Below are 21,742 nucleotides of genomic sequence, written 5' to 3'. Positions count from 1 at the left end.
CTATGGGTTAGAAGCCCAAAGGGCAAAGGGAGTGAGAGGGACACACAAACCCTGGGCCTGTGTGGTAGAGAGGAGAGAATTCATACCAGAATCATTCACTGTTTATCCAAAATTCAAAGTTGACTGGTTGTCCTGTGTTCTATCTGCCACCCCTCCCTAGGGCCAGAGGGGTTGGAGTGGTGGCCACAAGGGAATGTCACAAGGTAAATGAGGATGGGGACTGGCACAAACTAAGAGGTCAAAGTCCTCCTAGAACTAAAACACGCCAGAAGGCCAGAGTCAGACCAGTACCTTCCAGTCTTGGATGGGGTTGTGACAAGCATGTTCATTTTCAGAGACCCTGGGCTAAGTGAAGAGAATGACCAAATCCTCTTTTCCCGACCAATGACTTTAAGATAGAAGCGGGATCAGGGCAAGACATGAGCAAGTCTCAGGGTGGGAGGTGGTGGGGAATTTCTCTTCTGCACCCACTGGAACCCCAGAGGCTGGCCAAGTCTAAACTGATAAAGAATTTCCTCCACAGGCATCTTGCCCCGGTCCTTCATGTTGAAAAAAAAAAGGGGGGGGGGGACACTTTCAACAAAAGAAGCCTGCAACCAACACTTTTTCTAAGTACTTTAAAGTTTACACAATTCTACACTATTTTTCTGCTCTCACCTACACATCTCCTAGCACAACTGATATTTTTTAAAGTCCTTTTCAGAATTTAACCTTTCAGATGCTGCATTCCAGGAGGAAAGTAAATAAATGTGTAAATCAATAACAACCCTACACTGGTTTTGAACTCAGTGATGAACACAGAAGGAAAAAAAAAAAATCAGTGCCAAATGAAAAAGGAGAGACTCAAAGGAGGATTTCTTTTAATCCAAAAAAGTTTTACAATGGTGTAATCAGCAATAGAGAATAAAATAAAATTAAAACAATAATAATAAAAGAAGCATACCCAGCAGTGTCCTGTTAAATAATTGGATGAGATTCATCAGGGCAGCAACTGGTGCTGAGTGTTTTTTAATTTTCTCCCTGCTGGATATTCTCCTCTCATGGTGTCAACAAATAGATTAACTACTTGTCAGAGACGGGGCCTTCAGAGAGCAAAATTGAATTCTTCAGTATTTATTTTCCTCTTCATACCTCCTCCCCAAAGAGGAATATCTGGGCATTTTTAAAAAGATTCCTCCCACCCTCCTCAAAAATCAAGAAATGATTAATTCTGTCCATGAGGATCACTTGATCATATCGTGCAAGAAGTTAATTTCACCACAGTGCACACTGGATTCAATAAGAGGGTTTAAGAAGATGTACTCATTGCCTCTCCTTATGAAGGACTCAAGCTTGAAAGGGCAGACCCAATACTTACTACATCTGTGGCAAGCGCAGCCCAAAAGGCACTATGGTGTTTTCAACAAACCAAGGTTTCACAGAAATTTGAATCCAGAACAGCGGGGCCCATGGCTCTAGGTGAACCGCATAAAAAAAGAACTGAGCAGGGGCACCTGGGTGGCTCAGTATGTTAAGTGGCTGACTTCAGCTCAGGTCAAGATCTCACAGTCCGTGAGTTCAAGCCCCTCAACAGGCTCTGTGCTGACAGCTCAGAGATTGGAACCTGCTTCGGATTCTACCTCCCTCTCTCTCTCTACTCCTCCCTCACTTGCACTTTGTCTCTCGCTCTCTCTCAAAAACAAACATTAAAAAAAAACAAAAGACTTGGAGAAAACATTTAAACCCTTTTAAAACACATAAAAAGAAGATCCAAATGAATGCAGGAACGTATCATACCCTGGAAAGGATGAGTTAACTCTCTACAACGTCAGTTGTCCCTAAATTAACCTGTAAATTGAATCCATTCCAATCAAAATCTAAGTACATTTGGCCAGGAGACAGGGGTGGAAGAGTATCTGTCAAACATTCTAAAATTTACAAAGAAGAACAAGGGTCCACTAATGGTAAGATGGCTTTTTGAAAACAGCAGAAAGAAGAAACGCATCATACTAGAAATTGAGAAATACTACAAAGCCAGCATTATTAGAACAATGTGGTACTGGCACAGAAAGAGAGAAGCAGGCCAGTGGAATGGAAGAGTGGGTCCAGAAGCAGGCTGACAGGTACATGAAAACTTGCATATGATAAATCTGTCATCATAAATCAAAGGGCAAGAGAAGACTTATCTCATAAATGGTAAAATAAATTTGAATCTCTATCTCTTTAATGAATAAGAAAATAAACTCTACGTGGATTCAATCCCTGAATGTGAAAAGGTAAAATCATAAATAATAGAAGAAAATACATGATCGTATATTGTGACCTTGAGGTGGGAAAAGATTTTGTGAACAAGGTGCAAAAGCAACACCATAAGGAGAAAAATGGATGGATTTTATATCAAAGTTAAAGATTTCTGTTTGGTGAAGTATACCATCAACTGAGTTAGCATATAGATGAGAAGTACCTGGAAGAAGACATTTGTACCAATAAACGATCAGTAAGAAAATGCTTAGTAAAAAAGAAGAAACAATAGAAAAATGAACAAAGTAGGTAAATAAGTAGTTCATAGAAGGAGAAATCCTAAGGTCAAACAAATCTTTGAAGTAATATTTAATTTCACAAATGATATGAAAAACACACAAAAAAATAAGATACCACTTTACATATAATAAACTAACAAAAAATAGAAAGTCAGATAATACCAGGTGGTGACAAGGATGTGGAGAAACAAGCAGGCTAATAAATGGGAAAACTGGTCCAGTTCTCTTAGAGAGAAGATTGGTAGGGCTTACCAAAGTGAAGAATACTCAGAGCCTGTGACCCAGCACTGGCACTGTGGGTACACACACCCTGGAAAAAATCTCACACAGAAGCACGCAATGTCCATCATCTTGCTGATGGTGGAAGCAAAATGGTGGAAGCCGATGGTGGCAATCTGGGTATCCACCGGCAAGGAACCGGACAGGTAAGTAATGATAACTACAAATGACGAAACACCATGCAGTGGTAAGAAGGAACGAAATAGATCCACATAAGGCAACATGGATAGGTCTCCAAAACAGAGTTGGGATGGGGGGTTGGGGAGAGGAGAGATTTATAGCACAAGACAACTTATGTATGTTTTTAAAAGACACAAAGCAACACCACATATGTTTCAAGGACCATGCAGACAGATAAACTTATGGAAGGTGGATTAGAAGGTTACACGCTACAGTGGATATTGAGGTGCTCCACCCATACCCCTCTTCAGGGCCAGTGCACCTACTCCTCCACAACTGCTACGAGTATTAGTGCTGAGGCTCAAGGCTGCATCCATCAGGGGAACTGCCTCGCTGAAGCCTATGCCCCTTCCAGGGGAAGTGGTCAATGGTGGCTGATGCAAGGATGTACAAGGCCTGGTCCCTCCTGCCTTGTTTGGGAAAACTCTAAAGGGCCACGTCAGGTGCATAGTTTCCAGGATCTCAGTTGTGGCCTCAGTTGCACAGAGGGGACCAACTTCACCTTCGGTTCCTCCCTGCAGTTCTCACCTCCTATGTCTGTGTCTCCCGAGGGCCCTCCTGAATGGACCTGCACATAGGCCCCCATCTTGGAACTTTCTTCCTTCCAAGAGCTCTGTCTAAGGAATACATGAAATAATCAAGGGTGGGAGCAGTTACTGAGGAAAAGGGAAGAGAAATGCAGCTGGGAAAGAAAGAGGAAAATAAGAATTCAGTGAGCCTAAGCGAGGTCTCATAGGACTAGTGATGGTATCACACCGTGAACTGAGGAGCACGATCCACTCAACTTTGTGCACCCAAAGTCCAAAATGCAAAACATAAAATTGAAAACATACCAACTGTCTGTGGACAGTAGGCAAGCTGCCTCCTCCCTTATTCACAGTGCTCTGTAACTAAACACCAGTTAATCTTCTGCCTGTGGGCCAGTGGTGAGCAAGGAGCGGACTCAGAAAAAGGGAGACAAATGGGCAATGACTTCTGTTTCCCCAACCCTTGTAACTAGGGGCAACCTCAAGAATCAGGAAGTCAGGGATTCCCTTTGGCTCAAGTCCATCATGGTTGCGAGGCTCTAGGAGAGATAGTTACATCACACTTAGCATGGGAAGGTGGAAGTAAGGGGGTGTAGTATATGTGTGGTGGTGTGGGTGTGAGAGACAGAGACAGAGACAGAGAGGCAGACAGAGACAGAGAGTGTGTTTCCACCTCAGGCATAGAACAGCCCAAGATTTCACAGAGATACAGATTCTATTCTTTCCATTCACTCCAGCACCAGATGGAGCAAGAGATCTTTATGGCACTTGCGGGAGGGGGTTACTTACCTCTGGGGGAGCAGCTTTGTCTGTCTCTGAGCCAAATGCCACACTGACTTCTGCTTCCCATCTTGCCTGCCTCTCCCCTCCTCTGACTCTCCTACTTGATATTTCTGTAACAGAAACTGGTTCCCTTCCTTGGGACTTGACCCAGCCCATCTCCTCTCCACAACCCTCGCCCCCACTCCCGCCTTCCGCCTCCCCCCCATCCCCATCTCCAGAGTCCTTTGCCCTTTTCAGAGTCTACAGGGATTAGCTGGGTTAGCTTTCACACACGCAGACACTGAAGCCTCATGTGGCTACAAAGAAAGCAAAACCGATACAATTGTGTGTGCCCTGGGAAGAGTCTGTGGAATGTTCAGGAAGGCCACTCCGTGGCTGACCGGAGGCTGAAGTACCCAGAGTTTTCTCCCTTCCCATTCAAAGAAAAATAGGGAACTATGTTTGAAGGAGCATAAGTAAATTATAATGTGAATTCACCAATCTACCCTTTCCATAAAATATACTGAGCTCCTACTACATAGCATGTAAATATGTTTGGAAGGCAGGGACTTCCAAAATGAGTAAGATGCAGTCCTTGGTCTGCATAGAGGTGACTGTCTGACCAATATCTATGAAGTAGAGGGTAATATGGAAAGGGCAATAAAAAAGTTACCCCCAAATGCTCAGATGGTTCAGAGTAGGGTAAAAGTCACATTAGAAGGAAGAATCAAAGTTTTCCTAAACCACATAACTTTTAAAACAGCTTAAAATTGATGGATAAAATTTGTTCATATACTTTTAAAACTAGTTTTAAGGAACTTAATGCATTTGAATATAATGTAATGCATTCAATACACTGAATAACATCTCTTAAAGATGATAAATAATCATACTGCTTTTGAAAAAAACTGTATGAAGTAAGAAATCATGACTCCTCTTTGACCCATCTCATTCCATCCCCCAAAAGTAACTCCTTTAACAGTTTGGAGTGTATTGGCCCTAATCTTTGGATGGAGATGATTTCAACAAAATGGGAAGAAGGAGAGTATCCCAGGTAAAGAACAGGAGGTGAGAAGAGAAAAGGCAAGTTGTGTACCTGGCATGTGTGGCAAAAGCAGGAGACAAGAGATGACATTGCAACAGGAGGTTGGAGTCACATCACAGAAGGTCCTTTGCACGAGTTTGGAATTAGGGACATTATTCAATAGGTGGTGTCATATAAGAAATGGTCCAAGGAGTTAGGGATTTAAAAAAAAATTTTTTTTAATATTTTTTTATTCTTGAGAGAGAGACAGAGACAGAGTGTGAGCGAGGGAGGGGCAGAGAGAGGGGGAGACACAGAATCCAAAGCAGGCTCTAGGCTCCCCGCTGTCAGCACAGGGCCCGATGCAGGGCTTGAACTCACGAACCTTGAGATCATGACCTGAGCTGAAGTCAGATGCTTAACTGACTGAGCCACCCAGGTGCCCTAAGAATCGGGGGTTTTTAACTAGAGTAAAAGAAGATCTGGGAGCACATGGTGGCAATAATTCAATCATACAGGGGCGCCTGGGTGGCTCAGGTGGTTAAGCATCTCATTCTTGGTTTCAACTCAGGTCATGATCTCCCCGCTTCATGGGTTCAAGCCCCACATCAGGCTCTGTGCTGGCAGTGCAGAGCCTGCTTGGAATTCTCTCTTTTTCTCCCTCTCTCTCTGTCCCTCTCTACTCGTTTTATCTCTGTCTCTCTCAAAACAAACACACAAACAAATAAAAATAATTCAATATACAAAGTGCTATCATGTGGAAGAGAGATCTGGCTTTCAGTTTGAGGATACACCGGTCAGAATTTGGGTCAAAACCTGGAAGTTTCTGGAGTGGCATTTCAGTTCTATATAGATAGGAAAGGACTTTCTAACAAATGGATCTGTGCAATAATAGAGCGGATGACCCAGTGAAGACGACGCATCTCTTCACTGGAGAAGCTCTGACAGAGGATTTGTGCATCAAGCAGGGAGCAGGGGACTTGCAGAGTCTTTTCTAATATTAAGATTCTACAGTAAAATGAGGAAGCAGTGAAGGATTTTTGAGCAGTTCTATAATTAGAGCCATGCTCTAGGAAGATGAATTTGGCAGAAATGTATAGATTGGGTCAAAGTAGAAACAAAGTTAAAACAGCTGAGCATGAGGCTGATAGAATCACTCAATCAAAAGCAATTAGGATTCTGGTTAAACATGGTACATTAGGCCTGCTTTTTATCTGTACCCCCTCATGAAATGTAACTAAAATGACAGTGCATGAATCAAAAGGACATGAATCCACAAAGTCTATGGAAGAGGAAACAACAGCAGAGGGGAGATGTCAACAAAATCTGACTTGGAGCCAGAAGCACCAGGTGTCTATGAAGGCCAAGGAAATGGGCAGGCAGGTGACTGCCCAACACCAGTCCCCCAAATCCCCAGTGGCGACAGGACATCCCAGGAGAGACTGGATTGGAGGAGGTCCACATGAGGGGCAATAGTCACAGCAAAAGGTGAAGTGAAGTACATTCTGAAAGCAGAGGAGTTGAGGGAAAGATTCCACACTAAATGGTGAGATCCTATGGTCCCCTTCCCGGGCTCGGCTCCTGGAATGCCAGCAGCCAGGCTTATACTCACCTCCTCAGGCAGAAGACTAGAGAATTTGTTTCTTGGGAAACTTACCAGCTCAAGAGAAAAAACTAATCAACACTAAGATTTGGGGGATTCCAAATAAATGGCCAGTCCCTGCCTAATGACTGCCATAAGGCCCACTAGTCACCAAGATTAAGTAAACCCCCGCCCCCCCACACACATACACAGAATCTGAGCTTTAGGGTATCATTAAAAAAATTTTTCGGGGGACGCCTGGGTGGCGCAGTCGGTTAAGCGTCCGACTTCAGCCAGGTCACGATCTCGCGGTCCGTGAGTTCGAGCCCCGCGTTGGGCTCTGGGCTGATGGCTCAGAGCCTGGAGCCTGTTTCCGATTCTGTGTCTCCCTCTCTCTCTGCCCCTCCCCCGTTCATGCTCTGTCTCTCTCTGTCCCCAAAAAATAAATAAAACGTTGAAAAAAAATTTTTTTTTAATTAAAAAAAAATAAAAAAAAATAAAAATTTTTTTATGCTTATTCATTTTTTCAAAGAGAGACAGAAAGTGAGGAGGGGGAGGGACAGAGAGAGAAGGAGACACAGAATCCGAAGCAGGCTCCAGGCTCCGAGCTGTCAGCACAGAGCCTGACACAGGGCTTGAACTCACAAACCATAAGATCATGACCTGAGCCGAAGTCAGATGCTTAACTGACTAAGCCACACAGGCACCCCTAGGGCATCATTTTTAAGTACTACTGCCAGGCAATAATTACTGAAAATTTGAGTGAAATCTCTAACACAAAGAACTAACAATCCAAATGAGTAAATTTAAGGAAACAGACAATGCAGAAAGAAAAGGCAACTTCAAAAGTAGAATAACTGAAACTTAAGAGAATCAAGGGATGACACTGTATTCATAAAAAACATCAGGATGCTGAGGAAGAGGACAGAGAGCGGGAAAGAGCTTTTTCACATTGAAATAAAATATCCCCAATAAAACACTAAACAGAAAAGCTGGAAGAGGGCTGGGAAATTCTCACTGAAAATAGAACAAAACAGAAAACAAAAGAGAAAATAGAAGCAAAGAGGTAAGTACATTTGAGGATCAATTTAGAAGGTCCACAATCTAATAGGAACTCTAGGAGAAGAAAAGAGAGAGAAATGATAGGAAGGAATCACCAAAGAAATAATGTTAGAGCATTTCCCAGAACTAGAGCTCACAGTTCCCTGGGCCGACAGGGTCTATGGTGCCCAGCATGACAAATGAAGAAGTGGCACCAAGGATTGTCATTACAAAATTGAAGAAAGAGAAGAGGCAAAAACAAAATCCTATTCATGGAAGCGTTATTCATAATAGCCAAAAAGTGTAAACAACCCAAGTATCCATCAGATTTTTTTTAAATTTTTTTAACGTTTATCTATTATTGAGAGACAGAGACAGCGCACGAGCAGGGGAGGGGCACAGAGAAGGGGAGACACAGAATCCGAAGCAGGCTCCAGGCTCCAAGCTGTAAGCACAGAGCCCGACATGGGCTTGAACTCACAAACTGTGAGATCATGACCTGAGCCGAAGTCAGACGCTTAACCAACTGAGCCACCCAGGCGCCCCAAATTCTTAACAGATAAACAAAATGTGGTGTATCCATAGAACAGAATACTATTTGGGAGTACAAAGAAATGTGGTACTAAGACATGTTATAACATGGAGGAATCTTGACGATGTTTTGCTGAGCAAAAAAGCCATTCACAAAAGACCACATGCTGTATGATTCCATTTCTTTCTCTTTTTTTTAAAGTTTATTTATTATTTTGAGAGACAGAGCATGAGCGGGGGAGGGGTGGGGAGAGAGGGGGAGAGAGAGAATCCCAAGCAGGCTCCACAATGTCACTGAAGAGCCCAACACGGGGCTCAATCTCACAAACCATGAGATCATGACCTGAGCCGAAATCAAGAGTCAGATGCTTAACCGGCTGAGCCACCCAGGTGCCCCAGAAGTGGGTATTTTTGTGTGTGGAATGTGTTAAAGAGTTAAATTACCATCTGCTAGAGGAAGAAGACAATGATGATGGCAAAGTTGGGGAGGGGGGCGGGAATTAAGCATTAGAAGCACCATGCTGTTTAGAAAATACAGACTAGATACCAGAAGAGAAATTTAATTTCAGAAAGGTCATAAGGCCCTGAGTCAGAGTAGTGGCTGGTGGGGATGGATTTGTGAAACTTGGAAGCTGGATTGAGGACCCAGTAAATGCAGAGAGCAAGGGGAAGGGAAGCCTAAGAAAAATAAGAAACACACAAAATCATTCCATAGTTTTAAGCCTGGGTTACAATAATGGCGGTGGTTGGGAAAAAAGTTTGGGAGAAATTGGCTGCTTGGAAGAAAGATAAAGGTGGCCTCTACCATGTTCTGGGGGGTAGGGTCCCTTCATCTGCACATCTTTTGGTATGCCTCTGTGGCTTCTGGAGGCACAGCATTTTTTTTTAATGTTTATTTATTTTTGAGGGAGAGAGAGAGAGACAGACCATGAGCAGGAGGGGGACCGAGAAAGAGGGAGACACAGAATCTGAAGCAGGCTCCAGGCTCTGAGCTGTCAGCACAAAGCCTGATCAGGGCTCGAACTCATGAACAGAGAGATCATGACCTGAGCCCAAGTCGGATGCTTAACCCCTTAACCGACTGAGCCACCCAGGGGCCCCAGTGGAGACGTTCTGATTGCAGCTGTTCAGCAAACAGAAGCTTAGAGCATCTCAGATATGTGAGATTCTGCCACCAACAGGGGTCTTAGAAACTACTTAAATTAATGCCAAGGGAGGAAACAGTTAACCAAGGGATGGTCAACTGTGTTAAGAGACTTAGAGAAGGAAAGAACTAAAGACCAAGAAAAGGCCCTTGGATCCAGCAATCAGGTGATCATCAGGAGAATCAGTGCCCTGTAGGGGAGAAGGAAGAGCCAGAGGGCAGGGGGTGAAAAGTGATGTGGGGGCTGGGGGAACAGAATCTACCTGACAGAGTCTTGCACATAGTAAGGGCTTCACAAATATTAGTTGTTGGTGGTTTTTCTTTTTTTTTTTTTTTCAGAGAACCATGATGATATAAATGAAAAAACAAAACAAAAGCTGGTAGCTTTGTGAGGATAATGAAGTACTTAAAGATGATGTCTGAAGAAAAAATTAGTCATGGAAACTTGCAGCTAGATGGGGGGGGGGGGGGGCGGGTAGGCAGTGACATTTACTAAAGACACCAAGAAGAGCAATGCCTGATGGACGCGAGGGCCAGAGTACCTGGGTGGACTTTAACAAAGGATGTCACCATAACGATTAGCTGTGAAAAAGAGGACTAGTCCAAGCTAAAAGAAAAGAAAAGAGGAAAGAAAAAGCTAAAAGGAAAAGAAAAAAGGATGGAAAAATATCCACATGAATTTTGATAGGGAAGAAAGCAACACTGAAAAGCCCCACGTTGGGTGATCTCTTTCTAAGGAAAATGGGAGTCATGAACCACCGAATGAAAGCAGGTGGGGTTGCAAGCCGGAAAAAGACGGAAACGCTTTGGAACAGTGGTTCTCCGCCCGGAGTAATTTTGCCCCCCACTCCCGCCTGCACCCCCAGGAGACCTTTGGCAATGAGACTGGAGACCTTTTTTTGCTGTCATCGTTGGGGAGACGGTGCTACTGGCATCTAGTTATGTTTTGTGGAGGTCAGGACGCTGCTAAACATCCTGCAATACACAGGCCAGCCGCCCACAACAAAAATGATGCTGCCCCAAAAGTTAATTGTACCAAGGTTGAGAAACCACGCTTTAGAGCAACTACTGAGGGAATTTCACAAAGAAGTCAACAAGAAATGTGTAGGAGGATGGCTCAGCAGCTGCACAGGCCAACACAAGCTTAAATAGCATAAATTTTAGTAAATCCAATTGATGCTTTTTTTAAAGTTTTCTAGTTTACATTAAGCAGAGAGCGCTCATATAAATAGACTGTCTCCTTTTGAAGGGCTTTACACACATTTGTCATGAATCAATTGTGAAAGGTATAAATACGTAACATTTATTACCTTAAAGAAATCTTTGAGGTAGGTGCCTTTTTTCTGGTTTTCCAAATGAGGAAATAAAAACACAGATAATAACAAATAAAAACAAATAAAAACACTTACCCAAAGTCACATGGCCAGTACAAGTAGAGAAAGGATTTAAGCCCTGGCATTTTAACACAACTATCTATTCTTATTAGGATGCCATGCCTTTCGGGGACCTCTAAAATCAACCCTGTTTCTCATCTCACACCCTTCCAATGACCTTCCAATTCTGGAATGTGAGTGTTCTAGAAAAGGGGTTTCTTTCAACAGCTCTGCACCAAACATATCTCTGCCCCTTAATGTGCAGGACCCAGTCTTGAGTTGAACAATCCAAATCCTAGATGCTAAGGGCCAGAAAGGCAGTCAAGATTTCCTTAGAGAGAAGTCAAGTATTTGATATATGACCTCTGAAATAACTACTTTGAATGAGATCAGCCCCTAACCCCTTAGAAATTCTGCAAACGGCCAGTCTGTTTTGTGAACCCACATGTTAGCTATACCCCCCTTTCTGAGATTACAGAGGGACTGAATGCCTCTGAGCATTATTCATTCTATCTCTAAAGGCCTTTATGACTATTAATCCCTGATGATATGCTCTGCTCAGCCCAGGTTTGGAATTATCAGCCTCCAAGGTCTGTGTTCATCAGGACTTGGCAAAAGTTCATCAGAACTTGCTAAGTTTCTGCCTTCTACGTGCCTTAATTCAAGAACTCAGGGAAACCTAATGACTGGCCTATGACTAACGCTGTTATGAAAAATGCCCAAGAAACAGATGGGAATTAGACACTTCCAAGCATCATTAATTCATCCTCAGAACCAGTCTGACCTTTGACCCAGGTCTGGCTGCTGCCAGCAAGAGGGCTATAGGCTTGAGACTTCTGGCCTGTGGGCCTGTGGTAGCCTCCAGAGGGAAGGCTGTTGCAGTGGGAAGTGGAGGCACAAACAGCTTACCTGAAGGACTCGAGGTGGGGGGCAGCGAGAGGGGGCACAGGGACCAGGATACCCAGCAGAGAAAGACTGCATCCCTGCTCTGACCCCATTATTCCTCTCCCCAGCCTCTGTCAGCTCCTCCTCTAGGTCAAGGGGCTCACAGAAGACTCTAGGCCATCCATCTTCCAGCTCCTTCCTTTCTCTCCGGTTCTTCTCATGTCTCTGTTATCTGGCTCCTCTCCACTCCCCCCAACTCCAGGGGTCTCATGCTCTGCCCCATCCTAGCTGCCCTTGACCCCATTCAATCTGCATCCCCCGAGTCACCTGTTTTCCTTGTACACTCACTCTCAGAAAGTCTTTCTTGATTACATATTGACATATGAGAAAGACAGGTCCGGCATTGGAGAATGTTTTTATTTCAGTTTGAATTACTAAATCGTTTAGGGTTTTTCCCCCTGCTCATGATTCTGGTTGTTGCTTAAGTACTTATTAGATAGAGCTTGTTCTTCTAGTGATTTTGTGTATTTCCCAGATAATTCACATTTGATGACTCCTGTTTACTCTGCAGCTATGATAAAATCATGACCGTTCTAGGGGTGCCTGGGTGGCTTAGTTGGTTAAGTGTCCGACTCTTGATCTCAGTTCAGGTCATGATTTCATGGTTTGTGGGATCAAGCCCCACATTAAGCTCTGTGCTGACAATGCAGAGCCTGCTTGGGATTCTCTCTCCTTCTCTCTCTCCCCCTCCCCCCACTCATGACCTCTCTCTCTCTCCAAATAAAAAAATAAACATATTTAAAAATCATAAAGATTTTAAATACTAGGATCTTCAGTTGACCCTCACTGACTATTAAATATTTGGGATTTTGAGATGACAGCATGATGGGGGTTACAAACCTCATTCAGGGCAAGAGCCTCCACTTAATCTGATCTTATATCCCTTGCCATTAGAAAAGTCTTGCTTTGTCTAACTTAAATGTATCATGCTCTCCAGAAATCCAGATTTTCATCATAGTATTCTTCTGGGAAGCATCTCTCAGCCCTTTACAAGAGTTACTATCCCAGCCTTCTCATGCTGTAGTAAGAGGACCTGGGACAAGAAGTAAAATCCATCTGTTCTTCTAACATCAAGAGGGAGAAGGAGCTTAATCAGAGTCAGGTACCTGAGAGAAAAGGCCAAGGATAGAGCCCTGAGGCTTTGGTCCCCAAACCTCTGCACCTCCGACGGCTATACACAGAGGGCTTCTCCCCTTCCCAAGTCTCCATGTTAGTCCCTTGGCCACTGCCTAATGCCATTCCCTGATGTCATTTCCTTTCTCTGATCCACCCCCTCCGTAGCTCTAACACCGAAGTTATGTTAGCTAGCTGGTTTACTTTGTCTTTGATTCTATCTCCCTGTTACCAGGACTGTCCTGGTCCCTTTCTTAACCAAGAGGCCTGCGTTCATGAGCCTTTCATGTTGCCTGATTTCTGAGAAGGATATAGTTGCGCATGTCTGAAGCTGACTGCATCTTGATTTCCTGTCAGGATAATCAAAACTGTGTTCTACCAGGACATAAAGAAAGATGATCCAGCCAGGGTTCCTCTGGGGCCGAAGGCAGAGTCCCCAGGGTACCTCTGAACTCTTGAAATGATTTGGACTTTGAAGTGATCTGTTTAGACCCTTAGGTTAACTAAGAGCGGAGAAATATAATGTCTGCTGCCCTTTGCTTCTTCTAGGAGCTCCATAAGGAAAAGAAAAATAGAGGAGTCTAGGAGACCCACTATCCCAGTGAGCTGGAGAAGAGGAGTCACCAGCCAGGTCAGCCTCTCACCCAGCCATCACGGAGGCTTCTTGGAACACTTCTCATCCAAAGAAAGACCTACAGCAATGAATGTATATGGTAGGTGCCCTGTCAATATTTGTTGAATAAATGAAAAAGAAGTTTTAATATCTTACAGTATCTCTTCACTATTTAGATTACCCTCACTCTGAAGTAGATGGAGGCAAAAGAGACAGAAAAGAAATTAAAATGAGTTTGGCACCGAGACAGAGTAAAGCTGTGTCTAAACACAAGATGGAAATCACATCCTCTCTTCGTGCCCCAGATTCTCCACATGCAATGACTCGGGAGGTAATATTGGCAGACAGAAGAAAATGAAAACTTATCCTAGACCCCCAGCCCAGTGACAGTGTTCCATCTCCATGATCCAAAGAGCACCCAGGCCTATTCTGACCCAAAGAGAGAGACAAAAATTCCTTCTCAGGAAACCCAAATTTCTGCAGACCTGAAGAACTTGCTATATCATGGCTTTAGCTAAACAACACTAGCTCGATTATCAAATATTAGAATTGGAAGAAACAAGCATTGATGCAAGTAAAAGAATATTCTGCTGCTGATTTAAAGACAAGTGAATCGCTAAATATTTTTATTAGCAGCAAATTTGCTGCTTGCTGGAACTAATTTCACGCCCCGTAGATATGGTGCTTAAGCTGGAAATGGCGTTAAATTGCTCTCTCCTCGAGGCGCGTAATGCTTCTGGTAGCAACCACCGCTAGATGGCACAGAAAAGGTAGCTCCTCTAAGATAAGCAGCTTTGGAGCCAATCATGGGGAAGTCCACAGGAAGTCCCGCCCTACATTTCCCCTCCTTCCAAAGAAAGGTTTGTGTCTCAAATATCCAAACCTTCTAAAAAACGAAGTTGACTGGAAAAGACCATTCCTCTCAAGGTTCTTGAATTTCCCAGTTCAATCTTTTCTCTAAACTCATGCCTTTAGTGAATACATCCAATCAGTCAATCAACTGTAATTTATACAATTTCTTGCATGTTAGTCCTGTCTCTTCAAGGGTACCATATAGCTCCTTAAAAGGAAAGATTACATGTTATCACCAGAACTGAAACCACAGTGAGCAAACAGGTACAACTTGCAGATCAGGGAGCCAGAATAGAAGAACTGAGATAAAGATGGCAGTGCAAAGGATGAGACCGGGTTAGAACAAGATGGAACCAAACACGCAGAGGTTATGGGAGCCCCTGGGGAAATGAAAGCAGGTGAGCAAGCCAAAGTGGAGGCAACACCAGCTCTAAGAGTCAGAGAATTGCTGGGGCTCAGAAGCCACAGCCAGAGGACACATTAAACAGTAAAGGTCAGAGCAGGCTGCAGGTGAACAAATAGACCAACAAAATGCAGGACACAAATGCCTAAGGAGAAAAAAAGGCAAGAGGCCAAAGGTCAAAGCAGCAGTCAGGAAACACATAGAAGCTAAAGAAGTAGGAGCAAAACATACACAGAAAGATCGAGGTGCTTATTACATAGATGCTTAACGGTCAGGTAATGAGAGCCCACACAGGTTCACTAAGAATAAATTTTGCCAAAATGAACTCATTTCCCTGTAGAGTTATGAAATTGATAAATCAGATCATGTTCTTGATTTTCTTACTGAAAGACTTCTGAGTTAGCTACAGAATGAAGCCCAAACTCATGGTATTTGAGACCCTTCATACGCCATCTTGTTTCCTGTCACTCATTTCCCTGAACTTGGCATTCCACCCCCATTAGGAGTTTGCTCTTTCTGAACCATTCCAAAGACATTCACTTCTCCATGGTTGGCTTATCTTAATCTCTCCTTTCTCCAAGTCCTCTGTAAACTCAGCTTATATTGCTAATGTGGAATATGATATAATATATATGATATCTATTATATTTTACATTGAAAAAATGTATATACCTCTAACATAAATTACATATTTAAATTATACACATATTAAATTTGGAGCTGATGCTTATGTGGTTATCATCTCTGCTAAACTGTGAGCTCTTTAAGGTAAGAACAATATCTTGATCATTTTTGGGGACTCACCACCTAACACAGAACCTAGCGGTTAGGGGGTCAACAATAAACATTTGTTGATTTGAATGGGAGTAAATGCCAAACACATATATCTTCAAAGTTATCATTATGCATAATGTTGTAAAATGTGTCGGGGTGGGGCGGGCCCTGGGTGGCTCAGTTGGTTAAGTATGTCAGCTCCGGCCATGATCTCACTACTGTGAGATCCAGCTCCGTGGCTGGTTCCTTGCTGGGTGTTGAGTCTGCTTGGGATTCTCTCTCTCCCTCTCTCTCCATGCTTCTCTCTCTCTCTCTCTCCCCACTGCCAAAACAAATAAACATTTTTTTAAAAATAAAATAAAATGTGTCCTTAGGCAAAACTGAAGCTGTCTGAATATATACCCAGACGGGAAGGAGATTTTTCAATGCTGCCAAGTTTTATCCTAGACAACATTTTTTTAATGTTTATTTATTTTTGAAAGAAAGAGACAGAGACAAAGTGCGAGTGGGGGATGGGCAGAGAAACAGGAAGGCACAGAATCCAAAGCAGGCTCCAGGCTTTGAGCTGTAAGCACAGAGCCCCACACGGGGCTCAAACCCACAAGCAGTGAGAACATGACCTGAGCCCAAGTTGGACACTTAACCAACTGAGCCACCCAGGCACCCCCTAGACAACATTTGTTTTAATGTTTATTTATTTTTGAGAGAGAAGGCACATGTGAGTAGAAGAGGGGCAGAGAGAGAGGGAGAGAGAGAATCTGAAGCAGACTCCGTACTGACAGCAGAGAGCCCGATGTGGGGCTCAAACTCCCAAACTGTGAGATCATGACCCAAGCCAAAGTCAGGCGTTTAACTGACTGTGCCACCCAGGTGTCCCTAGACGACATTTTTAATAGTAATCCAACTTACATACAAAGAAAGTTTATCAAATGTGCTAGGATACTAATGTCATAGGGGAAAGAATCAAGACTTTAACAATAAATCTAATAGGCTGGAATCTAGTACTCTAGAAAACTAACAAGATAAAATTGAAATAAATGTAAAGTTCTATATTTAGATTTCAAAAATAAATTGCACATAGGATAGAGATTTCACTTGGCAGTAATAAATGTGCAGAAGAGTTAGAAGCTTCAGTTAATCATGAGCTTTAAAAGCAAACAGTGAGATGTGACCAGTAACATTCTAAGGACACTGGAGTCCCTGATGGTTGTGGAGTATCCAGCTCAAAAGAAGCAGTAAGAGTGCCACTGTACTCCAAGCTTATATGATGCATTATGAGGAATTCTAGCACCAGATTCTAAATACGCCACAGTTCAAGTCCAGCCTAAAAGCAAACAAACAAATCACAGTTCATCCAAATCGCTGTGACCAGGAAGGTAAAGGAGTCTAGAAACAATGAAATGAAACAAGAACAGAAGAACTCTGTGTGTGCTTTACTTGGGAAGCTAAAAACTAAGGGAAGGTTTAATTGGTATCTTCAAATATTTTAGAAGTGGCCTTTTATATGTTGCTACAAATGGCAAAGCTAGACACAGTGAGTAGGAATTATGAGGAGGCCGAGTTTGGCTCAGTGTAAGAAAGAACTTTGTAAGATTTACAGCCATCCAACAATCATGGGGGCAGCCTTGGGAGGTTGAGAGCTCTCCAACCCTGAACATATTCAAGTGGAGGCCAGATAACTAAGTAAATATCTATATGAGACTTACAGAAGAGATGGTTTATATATACAAAATATAAATACCTTCCCTTGTGAAATCTCTCAGTGGCTCATCAGAATCTGCAGGATGTCTAAATTCCTCATCATGTCATACAAGCCCTTCATGACACAGATCCCAGTGACCTCCCCCCTTCATCTTCTGCTTTTTCCCACCTCCCATGCCTTCAGCCCCAGCCCATTCCATACCACGGACACTCTGAACTCCTCACCTGTCACCTATTTGCTATTCTCTCTCAAACTGCTAAATATTTGCATGTGCCATTCTTTGTGCCCAGAACCCTCTCCTTCTTATCCTCTGCGGCTAATTTCCAGTCATCCATAAAGACCCAGTTCAAGTATCAACCTTCCCTGACTCCTCTATATACTGTCCTATACTTAGGAAGCGCCTCATATTTCCCTCTGATGTAGCCTTTATAGCACGGAGCATTTTTTCTTGTTTGTCTCAAACAACAGAATGTAAACAATTTGAAGAAAAAGACTATGTCTCATCTCCATACCTCCCATTTCTAGAACACTGCCTGATGGAGGGCAGATGTTCAGTTTGGGAAGTGAATTGCATCAGGCCTTTATTCCTTAGGTCAAAACATGACCAAGGGGTCAGGCAGAATGCAGAGTTTACTAAATAGGCAATCATCGCCAGAAACAGAAGGTTTAGAGAAATGACCAATTCTGGGAATGGCCATCCTTCTCAACCGTGGACCACCTAAATAATTACACATTGTGCTTTCTTCTTCTTTAAGGAATCTGGCTTCACTGTCTTCATTCCTCAAGCCTCCTGCCCTTTGTCACTCCCTTTCTTTCTTCTCCTTGTCCCCCCACTTAACATACTCCCTGACTCTCCTATCTCAACTGGGGGAATATTTTGGCAAAGCAATCAAAGAACCAATTCTATTTATCATCATTTATTTATTAGATTAACTTAAATCACATCTACTGCCCTCAGGGCCTCTGAGTTTGTGTAGCAAACTCATGTTAATATTTTCTATTGAGGATAGTTTGGCATGGTGCCCCAAAGGTTAGCAAAACACGGTTCTGGGGCAGAAAATCCCAGAGCTGAAATCCTCAAGGCTTCTCTTCCTCCTTAAGGACAGGGGTTCTTGCCAACAACAACAAAAAAATGTGGAATATTTATGAGACTACCCTTTCAAGCTGGGCCATACCTAGGTATTTGTGTGGCTTCTCAGAGAACTATATTCCTAATCCTGACTTACCTCTTAGATGTCCTTCCTAAGTAGTAGGTCTTTCAACCCCAGAACCCAGCACCAATCTATAAAAAGCCTTTCAATCTGAGTAGCAGAGAGCTCAAATATGATTTCTGTTCATATTTCAAAATCCCTCCATTCTGGCCATCTCCTCTCACTCAGAGCCTAAGAACTTGTGACTACACTGCCTGCAGCCTCAGCTTGACCCTGTTCTGAAATGCCCTGATGGAACAGACTGAGTGTTCACTGGCGGTTCAGTGACGTCAGCCCAACCGGAGCATTTTTCAGCTGCTTCTTGGGCACAGTGAACTTTCTCTCTTGTAAGGAAGCATGGGGCTCAGGCCTGTCATGGGCTGTAACAATGCCTCAAGACATCTGCTAATCCAGAAACCCCATGGTTCTTCTAATACTCTCACACTTGCCCATAAAGCATCGTGGGTTTCCTTCCCCCACCCACCAAATGTTCCTGTACAGGCTCCAGCTGAGTTTTGCCATATATATCCACCCAGCAGCTGCCTGGTATGTGCCTCTCGGGCTGCCGGCCTCTCCTCCTTCACAAGAGTTGAGGAAATCAGAACTCACGGAATCCTTCTCTTGCTGGTTGGTCGCTTTATGTCAGCTCCGCAGAGAGAATGGCTGGACTGTGAACCCAGAGGCTAGGGCCAGTGGCAACAGTGGTAACAGCTCTTCCTGCTGTTCGATGCTCTATAGCCTCCTCTCAGTCTGTAGGAGAACAAAGGGACATTAAACTCCACCTTATCATCACCCTTGGCACTCTCCAGGAGAGGATGCCAGTTTACAAAGAACAAAGAAATCCACGCCCACGAGAGATGAGGAGAAATGGAATGAGCCTTCTCACTCCACACTCTGGGGAGGAATCACCAAAAGCTGGTTAAGGGCTTGGTATGATGGAATCAGGCCTCATTCTGACCATAGATTGTACTGACTAGTATTTGGCATACTCCTGTTGTTGTTTTTTGGCAAGTCAGATCAAGTCGCCCCTCTGCTCAAAAATCCTCCAGATGCTTCCCATGTCACTCAGGGGAAAGCCCCGGGGCCCTACAAGGCCTCCTGCAGACCTCTCCCCCACCCCCCCAGGGCCTTTTGTCTGCTTGGGCATTGGCTCTGCACTCGCTCACTTCCTTCAGGTCGCTGCTAAGACATCACCTCAGCAGAGAGGTCTTCCTTTACTACCCTGTGTAAAATAACACCCCTCAACCTACACACCCCTTCATTATTCTTTATTCCTGCATCCTCCTTTTCATCCTCATAGCACTTGAAACCAGCAGGTATTTTACACGTTTATTTGTGGCTTATCTGGCTTCTCCCATTAGAATGTAAGTGCCATGAGAGCAGGGACTTTTTTGTGCATTCTTTATCCCCTCAGGCTGCAACAGTGCAAGCCATCCGGTAATACTCAGTCTAAACATTTGCAGATGAATGAACACACGAATGAATGGCCCTACCCTTAGGCATCCGTACTAATGACATATGATCACTTGCCTTGAGCCAATAGGTAGGCACTGCCCTACCAGGAAACAGAGCCTCTTGCCCTTTAGCCCAGCTACTCCCCTATTTTCCAGAACTCCAGCTTTTCAAATGATTACTAGCATAATCCGAATTCAACGGCCCCTCTGCCAACCAGCCTCTTCCTGTTCTTCAGCTTAAGAAACAGACCTTAGAACTCCTCCAGCATGAAAAACCTTCCCAAGTATCAAACAAGCCAAAAGGACCCCATCTTTAGGCAGCTGAATATACTAAAACATTTAATTTGGTACTTCTTTTTTTTTTTTTTAATGTTCATTTATTTTGAGAGAAAGCACAAGCAGGGGAGGAGCAGAGAGAGAGGGAGACAGAATCTGAAGCAGGCTTCAGGCTTCGAGCTGTCAGCACAGAGCCTGACACAGGGCTCGAACTCATGAACTGCGAGATCATGACCTGAGCTAAAGTCAGACACTTAACCGACTGCGCCACCTAGGCGCCCCTAATTTGGTATTTCTTTTTTTTTTTTTTTTTTTTTAAGTATTTTATTTATTTTTCAGAGAGAGAGACAGACAGAGTATGAGGGGCAGAGAGAGAGGAAGACACAGAATCCGAGGCAGGCTCCAGGCTCCAAGCTGTCAGCACAGGGCCTGACGTGGGGCTCGAACTTGTGAACCACGAGATCATGACCTGAGACAAAGTCAGATACTTAACCGACTGAGCCACCCTGGCACTCCTAATTTGTTATTTCTTAATGTTAAAGCAGAACAACTTCTTCCTTGTATGGGCAAAGCGGTCCTTTCAGAAAATAGACAAAATACCTGGCTCTCAGTTGCTGAGCCAACAGGTTGAATTTTCTGAGGGACATCCTGATCTGTAACGACAGACAAATAATTCAAAATCAAAAACCTGTTACTCGTCTCATCCATTTCTGAGTCCCACCAAAGAGGGAACTCACCTTCTTCTCTAAACCAGGGGAAGCAGAGGCTTTCACAAGACACAGGGCTACAGTGATGCTGAAGGAAGCTGTCCAGGTTTGCTTTTGATCCTATTGTCTTATTCTGTCTGCTCCCTCCTCTCCCAGAATCCAGGTTTCATAATGTACAGCGGAAAGACATTTAATAAATAAAACGGCCAGATTGCAGCCGTCAGCTCTACACAATGGGGCTGTCGGCATCTTCCGCTCGGCTTCAGCACCCGCTCTCCCGGCTTGCTTCAGCTAAAACAATCCCATTTGCTATTTTCATAAAATTAGTTCCTCTGCAGTTTCTATTAATCAGAACATTCTTTGGAGACAATGATACTGGGATTTCATCACCATCTGAGTTCAATCGTTATGTGAATCTGATGAATTTTTATCACCTCTATGAGCACCAGAGAAGGTAAAAAAAACTTGGGTGGGCTGATGTAAGTGGGCACAGAGTTTTTCCCTCGTATCAGCTGAGGTCTCACAGACATTAGAGCCCAGATCAGTCTCCCCTGTCACACGTCTGAGTAGCTTTCTGCCCCAAACATGTCTCTTTTTATAGATCTGTAATTCTTCTTGGGGTCACGGGCTCTTAAAAATCTTAAGATATGGATACTCCCCCCAGGAAAGCCTACATATGCACATACACACTAACTGTTGCCATTCCGGGGGACTGTGGACACCCCCCTTCCCTTTCCACACATGCGGTCCA

At 43.7% G+C, this 21,742-nt stretch overlaps 1 protein-coding gene across 11 annotated transcripts in view; it reads right to left on the bottom strand.

Annotated features, from left to right (window-relative positions):
* The window catches only part of PKNOX2 (PBX/knotted 1 homeobox 2), a 318,577-nt gene that overhangs the window by 292,653 nt on the left and 4,182 nt on the right, over positions 1-21,742 (bottom strand). For 8 of the 11 annotated variants that reach the window (XR_007156113.1, XM_047876879.1, XM_047876872.1 and 5 more), the window contains one exon: positions 19,164-19,304. The gene's annotated coding sequence lies outside the window, so the exon portion shown is untranslated. Of the gene's footprint in view, positions 1-19,163; positions 19,305-20,884; positions 20,938-21,021; positions 21,037-21,742 lie in introns of those variants that run through there. The other 3 variants (XM_047876874.1, XM_047876870.1, XM_047876876.1) reach the window with 2 other exon arrangements.

This window comes from Prionailurus viverrinus, chromosome D1 (genome assembly GCF_022837055.1).
Source record: "Prionailurus viverrinus isolate Anna chromosome D1, UM_Priviv_1.0, whole genome shotgun sequence".
NCBI classification, from domain to species: Eukaryota; Metazoa; Chordata; class Mammalia; order Carnivora; family Felidae; genus Prionailurus; species Prionailurus viverrinus.
Note: the sequence above shows the minus strand (reverse complement) of the source record. Positions and strands in the feature narration are given on the sequence as shown.